This window comes from Gymnoscopelus microlampas (assembly GCF_963454915.1).
Source record: "Gymnoscopelus microlampas genome assembly, chromosome: 19".
In the NCBI taxonomy this organism is placed as follows: Eukaryota; Metazoa; Chordata; class Actinopteri; order Myctophiformes; family Myctophidae; genus Gymnoscopelus; species Gymnoscopelus microlampas.
Window position 1 is genome coordinate 1,242,350 of NC_139956.1, and position 11,915 is coordinate 1,254,264.

Consider the following 11,915-nt stretch of genomic DNA (forward strand, 5'->3'; position numbering starts at 1 on the left):
GATCTATGGTGGTTTGAGTAAAATCACCCTTGTGGGTTGGGTAATTAGCTGACAGAGACCGTGCGGATCACAAAACCTACTGCAGGATTGGGAGACAGGACCAGGGTTGAGCTCAACGTCTCCTGAAAGTAGTAGATACAGGAAGATCATACACCTTCGATCCATCTGACCACTCGGGGCTTTATTCTTACGATCCGGGTTTGAGGTCAACGTGGAGTATATCGCCGCAGCACCAAAACCAAGATGTTTCCGCTCCGTACCGGTGTGCAGGTAGAAATCGTTGTGGGATTCCTGCTTTTCAAGTACATTTTTCTCCATCTCCATCTGGTGTAAATTCCGTGGTGAATTAAGGTAGGAATCCGTAATCCACAGGAGGACGAGAAGAAAATGTGGGAAAATCTTGCGACCGCCCATGTTGAGGCCGGATGTCTGTCAGTGGTCCTGGTCGGTGGACGTGGAACTTTGATTGTTGAATTTAAGTCAGTGTTTCTATTGGCTGGTCAGATGAGAAGGTGAGCTGGGGAGAGACAGAGACATTGTCAAACTGAATATCTGCACATAAACGTCACTACATCATTAGATCATTGATCATGTCTACATGTCTCTACATCATTAGATCATTGATCATGTCTACATGTCTCTACATCATTAGATCATCATTGATCATGTCTACATGTCTCTACATCATTAGATCATTGATCATGTCTACATGTCTCTACATCATTAGATCATTGATCATGTCTACATGTCTCTACATCATTAGATCATTGATCATGTCTACATGTCATTACATCATTAGATCATCATTGATCATGTCTACATGTCTCTACATCATTAGATCATTGATCATGTCTACATGTCACTACATCATTAGATCATTGATCATGTCTACATGTCACTACATCATTAGATCATTGATCATGTCTACATGTCACTACATCATTAGATCATCATTGATCATGTCTACATGTCTCTACATCATTAGATCATTGATCATGTCTACATGTCTCTACATCATTAGATCATTGATCATGTCTACATGTCTCTACATCATTAGATCATTGATCATGTCTACATGTCACTACATCATTAGATCATTGATCATGTCTACATGTCTCTACATCATTAGATCATCATTGATCATGTCTACATGTCTCTACATCATTAGATCATCATTGATCATGTCTACATGTCACTACATCATTAGATCATTGATCATGTCTACATGTCTCTACATCATTAGATCATCATTGATCATGTCTACATGTCACTACATCATTAGATAATCATTGATCATGTCTACATGTCACTACATCATTAGATCATTGATCATGTCTACATGTCTCTACATCATTAGATCATTGATCATGTCTACATGTCTCTACATCATTAGATCATTGATCATGTCTACATGTCTCTACATCATTAGATCATTGATCATGTCTACATGTCTCTACATCATTAGATCATCATTGATCATGTCTACATGTCTCTACATCATTAGATCATCATTGATCATGTCTACATGTCACTACATCATTAGATCACCATTGATCATGTCTACATGTCACTACATCATTAGATCATTGATCATGTCTACATGTCACTACATCATTAGATCATTGATCATGTCTACATGTCTCTACATCATTAGATCATTGATCATGTCTACATGTCTCTACATCATTAGATCATTGATCATGTCTACATGTCTCTACATCATTAGATCATCATTGATCATGTCTACATGTCACTACATCATTAGATCATCATTGATCATGTCTACATGTCACTACATCATTAGATCATCATTGATCATGTCTACATGTCACTACATCATTAGATCATTGATCATGTCTACATGTCTCTACATCATTAGATCATTGATCATGTCTACATGTCTCTACATCATTAGATCATCATTGATCATGTCTACATGTCTCTACATCATTAGATCATTGATCATGTCTACATGTCACTACATCATTAGATCATTGATCATGTCTACATGTCTCTACATCATTAGATCATTGATCATGTCTACATGTCTCTACATCATTAGATCATTGATCATGTCTACATGTCTCTACATCATTAGATCATTGATCATGTCTACATGTCACTACATCATTAGATCATTGATCATGTCTACATGTCACTACATCATTAGATCATTGATCATGTCTACATGTCTCTACATCATTAGATCATTGATCATGTCTACATGTCTCTACATCATTAGATCATTGATCATGTCTACATGTCTCTACATCATTAGATCATTGATCATGTCTACATGTCTCTACATCATTAGATCATTGATCATGTCTACATGTCTCTACATCATTAGATCATCATTGATCATGTCTACATGTCTCTACATCATTAGATCATTGATCATGTCTACATGTCACTACATCATTAGATCATTGATCATGTCTACATGTCTCTACATCATTAGATCATTGATCATGTCTACATGTCTCTACATCATTAGATCATCATTGATCATGTCTACATGTCTCTACATCATTAGATCATCATTGATCATGTCTACATGTCTCTACATCATTAGATCATTGATCATGTCTACATGTCACTACATCATTAGATCATTGATCATGTCTACATGTCACTACATCATTAGATCATTGATCATGTCTACATGTCACTACATCATTAGATCATTGATCATGTCTACATGTCTCTACATCATTAGATCATTGATCATGTCTACATGTCTCTACATCATTAGAAGACAATGTGAGGGTTGTGCTCCGGTAGATCACCTGGTAGAGAACGTACCACAGCTGGCCGTGGTTCAAATCCCACCCCAGGCTCCTTGCTGCAGGGCATCCTCTCTGTCTCTGCTCTTTGTCACTGTTAAAATAAAGCAGAAAATACCAAAAGATTATCTTTAGTAAAATCAATCAAATCATGAACGCAGCGTCTGATTGCTGTGAAACTTTGCCTTTACATCCCCATTAAGCCAAGGAAGAAATTTCACTCTACATTTTCCAAACCAGCCTCATGGTGGCGCTATAACAGGGAGATTCACGTTTTACACGCCACTGTCGATTCAAACCCTAACACATGGGATCCAACCAGGAACCTTCTGGTTCCAAGATGGCCGCTCTACCATCTGAGACACTACTGTCACACACACACACACACACACACACACACACACACACACACACACACACACACACACACACACACACACACACACACACACACACACACACACACACACACACACACACACACACACACACACACACACACACACACGTGACATGCTCAGTAAGTAGCTCATGCCTGATCTGTCAGTCAACACCTTGACTCCTCCTTCTCTGTTAGCGTCATCAACTTGTGTCAACAAAGATATTATTAACATAATATTAACCCCATAGAGTCTAGTGTTTTTTTTTTTTTTACAATTTTAGAGCATATCATATGAGTTACCTAACAATAGATGCCAACAAGAATGTTAAATAAAACATTGTGTATTTTTATATCAAAAGACCCTAAAAAGCCCTAAAAAGCCAATCTTAACTACTTCCTGAGAACAGAAACGTGCTGCGTGATGACATAGATACACTTTCATGAATATAAATGAATCTTGATTACATTCACCTGTGTGATTCCCACAGCTGATTTTAATTACAGAACTACTCTGTTTTTAATCTCATTCCAGATGACGTCCAGACGGTGTATAACTCATTGTAAACTTAATCAGCACTAAAATATGAATCTGAAAACATTATAGGTTAGTGTCATGATGTATGACGTCATCTGCTTGACCCAGCACACACATGTACATCTACGTAAGCATGTTGTTATCCGTGATACGATGACCATCAACTACTTTATCAGAGAAACTGACGTCTGTGTACAATGATACAAGATGTATGTTCTGTTCCTATGCATTCTGTTCTTGTTCCATATCTTCTGCTCACGTCATGTGTCCACTGTACAATACTGTATCTATTCTCTACTTTAGAGCTTGTGGTGTGATACGGCCTGGTGTCAACTGGTTCTCCTCAACAGAAACCTTCACTCACCATCACCCTTATAGATGGAGACTCTTAGGGACCATATGTATGGTCAACCCAAATCACAACAGTTAGAAATAAGCAACTTGGTAACAAACATTCTGCACAGTGTCACATGGTAACCATGGTAACAAACATTCTGCACAGTGTCACATGGTAACCAATGCCATGGTAACAAACATTGTGCACAGTGTCACATGGTAACCATGGTAACAAACATTCTGCACAGTGTCACATGGTAACCATGGTAACAAACATTCTGCACAGTGTCACATGGTAACCATGGTAACAAACATTCTGCACAGTGTCACATAGTAACCATGGTAACAAACATTCTGCACAGTGTCCGTCTCTCTCTCCCTTACAAACACTAGCACTGTGTACCATGTGAGTGAGGTTCTACAGTGCCATAGCCTGAAGGGATGGAACCTTCTGATTGGCTGCGAGGCCGTTTCAGACTGAAACTTCAAAATAAAATCAGAGAAAATGTTATTGCACTGAACCTTTACCCACACACAGTGTCATGAGACACACATCATACTGACTGACACACACACACACACACACACACACACACACACACACACACACACACACACACACACACACACACACACACACACAGTGTCATGAGACACACATCATACTGACATTCATTAAAGGAACTTTGTCTCGTCTTTACTTTAGTTGTGTTGAAACTTTAACAAGAGGAAATGACGCACACACGCACGCACGCACACACACACACACACACACACACACACACACACACACACACACACACACACACACACACACACACACACACACACACACACACACACACACACACACACACACACACACACACACACACACACACACACACACAGTGTTGTGCCTGAACACGTTCAATGAACGATCGTTCATGAACTCGTTCATATTTTGGGCGAACGTGAACTGAACGTTTCCGCTAGATGAACATTATTGTGAACGCGTTCATTCTGGCGTTTGTGAACGTCACTCTCTCACAGTATAACTTTGTTCAAGAGTGTGCCAGATCTCCATGGTTACATGGGTTTGTCATGTTGTATTTCATCCTATCCTGTGTTTCCGAGGCGTCTTGAACGCACCATCAGCCAAAAAAAAAGAAAAGCCGGTTGGTCTCTGACATCCATCAGCACAGTGAGTGAAGTGAACCCACTCTGTGTGCAGACTACAGACTAACTATGCAGCACCGTGATTACAGATAGCCTCTCTGGTTAAAAATACGAGAGAAGCAACACTTAGCTTTATAAAATCCCACTGATCAGTTATTGTGTCAGTGTAGCACGCTGAGTGATAATGATCCTCAGCTGTTTGTTCTTCTTACAGAGTCTCTGACACAATAATATTGATTGAGATCATTTTGTAATTAAAGAAAGCTTCTGTGCTATATTAACTATACATTTATGAACAACTGCTTGTGTTTAAAACAAAGTATTTTTCACTGTTTCACAGCTTTATATATATTATATATATATTTTTTTTATATATATTTTTATTGTAACCTCATTTTTGCCTGCCTGACTCCCTCATTTTCATAGCCACAATTCTCTCCAAGGCCAGACTCAATATACCACAATAACAACTATGTACAAATATATATATATATAAAAAATATTCGAAAATATTCAAAATGTTGTTCTTTTTTTTTTAAATAGCCGATTTACAAGCTCACAACGTGTGGTAATGTGATACATTGTGAGCTTGTTGATCTGCTATTTTAAGTGGCAAAACTGAGCCTAGTTGCTTCTTTTGGGCTTGTTTTCATAGACCTGGCTGCTTGTTTCTTTTGAAAAATCTGGCACCAAACTGATTACCTGCATTACACCTGCAGTAGCCTACTAGGGAGGAAGTGAACAGATATTAAACTAGATAAAGTGCTCCTCGGAGCACAGGTCTCCGCCAGGTCAGGTAGGTTATTGTGGCCTCCTGGTGGCGCTATAATAGGTCAATGTGAAAAGGGTGGCATTTGTTCCTCAACATAGTGTGAATGTGTGTGCAAAGTTTAACCACAATCAGACGCTGCGTTCATGATTTTCGGCATTTTGTTCTAAACAAGGCACGACTGCATACTTTAAACGTGCATATTAGGCAATCAGGATGGAATATGAAAAATCAAACATATCCGTCTTGATCACATAAATGGTAAATGGTGCATTTATATAGCGCTTTTATCCAAAGCGCTTTCCATTGATTGTGCCATTAACCCATTCACACACACATTCATACACCGATGGAGGAGGAAACCATGCAAGGCACCAACCTGCTCATCAGGAGCAATTAGGGGTTCAGCGTCTTGCTCAAGGACACTTCTACACTAACTCTGGGGGAGTGTCCCAGCCACTGCCACCCATCACATGACTATAGAGATCGTGTGTACCAATTTGTGCGAAATTTGGATAATATCTAAAGGCTTAATATGAACAAAATGTTTTACATAAGTCGGCCTCCTGGTGGCGCTATACAAGGCAAATGTGTATTGGCATCCAGGGAGTGTGTGCACAGTTTCACTGTGATCAAGCCAACAGTGTCGGAGATTAGCTGTACACAGACAGAATGACGGACACACACACACACACACACACACACACACGGACGGACGGATGGACGGACAGGTTGCAAAACATACTCTAGCCATGCCTTACTGCCTGGCGGAGACAATGAAGCAGCACACAGAGAGAAACTCAACGGCGCCCCCTGTCAGAGACAATGGCGCGCCCTGGAGAAGGCCAGGAATAAGGTGAATATGGCTTCAATGTAGAAACAGGATGTCAGGACTTACCTGAAGAAGAGAAGCTCAGTGTGGTGTGTTCAGCTTGAGGCGCTGAGAAGACATTCAGTGTGAGATGTCATCCAGACATGTAGATGAGCTCTTCTGTCTGAGTGGTAGAGGGGGGGGGGGGGTAGGTCATGTTATATATGTGACTCTCAGGGAGGCTCAGAAACAGCAAAAAAAAACAGCTCATTCACTTCCTTGTACAAATATTTTCTCTGCTTTGTGTTTTGTGGTGAAAATCATCCCTCATTCATATCTATGGAACAGATTATCGTGGCGGCACATGGTTTTCTCAGAGTCTACGTCTTTTAAAGCCATCGGCGGGGGGATCGTTGTGAAGAAGAAGATTCTATGATTTGTCATAAAGGTGAAAACACTCGTAAATCACTGACAAGGAGCAGCATAGAGGATGTGTTTATCTGGCAGTGAATGAGTTAACCACACACAGTGTCATGAGACACATCATACTGACATTCATTAAAGAACTTTAAAGGACAACTTTGTTTTTTTACAACCACGGTTTATATTTTAGCTTGTAATTAAAGTAAATAAAAGATGAGTGTCATTTCTTTTTCATTTACTGCTTTCTATAGTTTTAGCAATTTTCGCGATATTTTTTACAGTGGGCGGGGGCATTCTGTCCGGTGGCTAAATATGCCTTTTTTACACAATAAAAAAGGTCCTGTGGTCGTTGATGGCCAGATGTGAGTTATTGGGGGCTAGAAGAGCTACTGTAAATAATAATAAAGAAAACGCCGGGTTATTGTGTAAAAAAAGACATATTTAGCCACCGGACAGAATGCCCCCGCCCACTAAAAAACACTGTAAAAAAAGATAGCTAAAATTGCTAAAATTGTAGAAAGCAGTAAATTCAAAACATTTAACACTCATCTTTTATTTACTTTAATTACAATCTAAAACATAAACCTTGGTTGTAAAAAAACAAAGTTGTCCTTTAACAAGAGGAACCTAACACACACACACACACACACACACACACACACACACACACACACACACACACACACACACACACACACACACACACACACACACACACACACACACACACACACACACACACACACACACACACACACACTCCATCCTGATTGGCTAAGATTGACATCTTAAGTTTGCAGTAGTGGCTTGTATTGAACAAAATGCCGCAAATCATGAACGCTGGGTCCGATTAGTGTCAAACTTTGCAAGCACATTCACGCTATGTTGAGGAACAAATGCCACCCTTTTAACATTGGCCTGTTATAGCGCCACCAGCAGGTCTAATTTAGCAAAACACATTTTTTGAACAGAATGCCTCAAATCATGAATGTAGTGTCCGATTGCCGTGACAGGCTTAAGAAGAAATGCCACCCTTTTCACATGGGCCTATTATAGCGCCACCAGGAGGCCACGATAACCTACCTGACCTGGCGGAGACCTGTGCTCCGAGGAGCACTTTATCTAGTTTGGTATGTTCTTGCACTCTATTTCAATGACGTGACGTGCATGTCGCTTAACACTTCACACAATGGACCATTGATACGCATCTAGGCTTATTCCTATGTTAATTCACTAGGTGTGATTCGGGAGCCTTTGTAAACTTTGTTGAGGTGTGAATTTAAAGTAGTTTTAAATCTATGCTTGTGCCTGTGTGTGCTCCTGGTCAAATAGGTTCCGGCACGTCCAGTGAGCATTGCACCCCTGCACCACACACACACACACACACACACACACACACACACACACACACACACACACACACACACACACACACACACACACACACACACACACACACACACACACACACACACACACACACACAGTAAGTATCTCATGCCTGATCTGTCAGTCAACACATTGACTCCTCCCCCTCTGTTAGCTGTGTTCTGATGCTGCTCACCGGTAACAGCAGATCTACAAGCTCACAACATGTTGCAGAGTGACACGTTGTGAGCTTGTAGATCGTCTATTTTCACACACACAAACACACCTCAAAAAGTCTGTCAGACAGACTTCACGTGAACACATGCCTGAGTCAGTAAGGGAGCGGAGTTGAAATGGGCCAATATGTCTCTCACACACACACACACACACACAACTCCCCCCCAGGCAGACAGATAATAATCTTATTCATCTTCAAGCTTTGACGTTGCAAAACAAAATGGAGTCAGGACCGTTTGCACTGAATGGCACCTGAAGTCTGAAGTTCCTACACCACACACACACACACACACACACACACACACACACACACACACACACACACACACACACACACACACACACCGATGTAAAGAGGTAAAACTGAGCCTAGTTGCTTCTTTTGGCCGTGTTCTCATTGACCTGGCTGCTTTTTCTTTTGCAAGATCTGGCAACAAACTGACAAACCACTAACCCTAACCCTAGAATATAACAGATCTACAAGCTCACTGAGAGCTACTATCATAGGCTACTATAGAGTTACTATACAACATCTACACAACATCAACACAGTTACACAACATCTACAAATCTACACAACATAACACCAGAACAATGACAACAGCGTCTCCAAACAAACCAAAGCTTCAATACTTTAAATAACAAATACTTCAACACTTAAATGCTTCAAAGCTTCAATACTTTAAATAACAAATACTTCAACACTTAAATGCTTCAATACTTTAAATAACAAATACTTCAACACTTAAATGCTTCAAAGCTTCAATACTTTAAATAACAAATACTTCAACACTTAAATGCTTCAATACTTTAAATAACAAATACTTCAACACTTGAATACTTCAAAGCTTCAATACTTTAAATAACAAATACTTCAACACTTAAATACTTCAAAGCTTCAATACTTTAAATAACAAATACTTCAACACTTAAATGCTTCAAAGCTTCAATACTTTAAATAACAAATACTTCAACACTTAAATGCTTCAAAGCTTCCATCAATGTCATGAGATTCAAATAGAAAGCTCTTTGGCTCTGTGCAGAAAACAGCAGATGTACAAGCTCACAACGTGTTGCAGAGTGACATGTTGTGAGCTTGTAGATCTGCTTCCCTCCAATGCAACGCGTTTTAGTTTGTCTCTCCTCACGGCTAGGCTAACGGCTAGGCTAACCACAACAACACCAAGTAAACAAAGCAACAACTTGTATCATTAAATGTGACACATTTACAGCTTTAATGCCAATGTATAGAACTATAGAGCTCTGAGGATCATTAAAACTTATCAAAACTTACTCTACACATGTTGTGTCATAATAGAGTCACTCTGTTCACTGCTGTAGTTCTGTGTTGTTGTGACACACTGTTACCACTCCCTCTCTCTCACAGAGCTGCAGCCTGGGGGAAGGGGCGGGGCGGTCTGCAGACAGCAAGCTCTGCAGACAGGCGTGCAGAGCCAGCAGGACCGACATTACTGCCCCCTAGTGTTTCGGTGACTCATGTATACTCGTATTGGGGCAAATGCAGTCCCCACCAAAAATATTTACGATTCTGTCCCTATCGGTACATAACTCGGACGGTGCTGAGTCGACTAGCAGACCTTCGGCCGGTCGTCGCGGGCACTCGCGCCTGGAGGCGCTCGGGCGCAACTCCTCGGCCTCAAGGTCTGCTGAGTCGGCGCGCCTCCGTCATGGTCCAAGGAATACGAAATGCCCCCTTATAATAGGAAACGCCCCCGCACGCGGAAGCCACTAGTCGGAGTGGCGAGATGTCGGCATGGAAGACGGTTGTTGCCACTAGGAGGAGTAGGGAGGTGGCTTGTGTCTGCAGACCTGTCTGCAGACACAGGATCTGCAGACCTGTCATCCAAGGTTGCAGCCGTTACTACTTGCTCTCACACACACCTGCATGATGTCATCATTAAGCCACTCCCCTCCTCCCACACACACCTGAGTGCATATCCACACACACCACTCCCCTCTGAGAGAGAGAGAGAGAGAGAGAGAGAGAGAGAGAGAGAGAGAGAGAGAGAGAGAGAGGTGTTGAGTGACTGAAGGACTTGCCTTTGACGAAAATGTTTCGTCTGCCATTTAATGGCAGATCTACAAGCTCACCATGAGGTGCGATGCGAGGCGTTGTGAGCTTGTAGATCGAGGCTGTTTTAGGCGTGTGACACCATGGTAGCCTACGATGAAGTATAAATGAGTCTTTTAAAGTGACAGTACTCTCTATGCATTGTCTTGTCTGTGAGAAGTTGTGTTTAATTATGGGACACACACAGACAGAAACCTTGTAACTCCATATTAACTACAACAGTGAACCACAAAAGCAGTGAAAATAGTCGATGTACAAGCTCACAACGCCTCACATCGCAACGTGTTGTGAGCTTGTAAGTCTGCTATTTGTTTAAGTAAAATGTAAAGGTTACGTGTGTGTGTGTGTGTGGGGGGGGGGGTTATAGATACTGAACCAAGTATTACATCAACAGGAAGCACTTTGAGGAACCACCACATGGTTTCCATGACAACAGCCAGACCACAAACAACACCAGAGTTTCTCTGATGCCTTTTTATACTCGGCTGCACGGCTGATCTACAAGATCACAACGCCTTGTGATGCAATGCATACCTTATGTAGTGGAACGCAGTGAGCTGGGATTGAACCCGAGGCTCCCACTCGCCAGTCCGACACTCGCCAGTCCGACGTGTTACCAGTCATGCCAATAGGGCTGAGCCAGATTGGCAGGTCTGTTGCAGGTCTGTTGCATGCCTGTGGGGTCTACACTTACATCATACCACCTACGCATGGTCTGAGACTTTCTCATCAACATGAATACTTGTTCACAACAAATGAGTGGGGCAGTGTGAATTAACACAGGATTGACCCTGGCATTACACGTGTGTTACGTGTTTAGTAAGCTACAGTACTATTCTTTTTCAACTACATCTAGTGAGACAAGACATCAGTTGAATGAATTTTGGGAACAGACCAAAATACATAATATACAATACACTATTTTTATGGGAAAATGAATTGCAACAACTATGCAGTAGGCTAAGTGAAGAAAGGAAACTTGTTGAGACACTTTCTGACAAACTATAAATCATGTGAC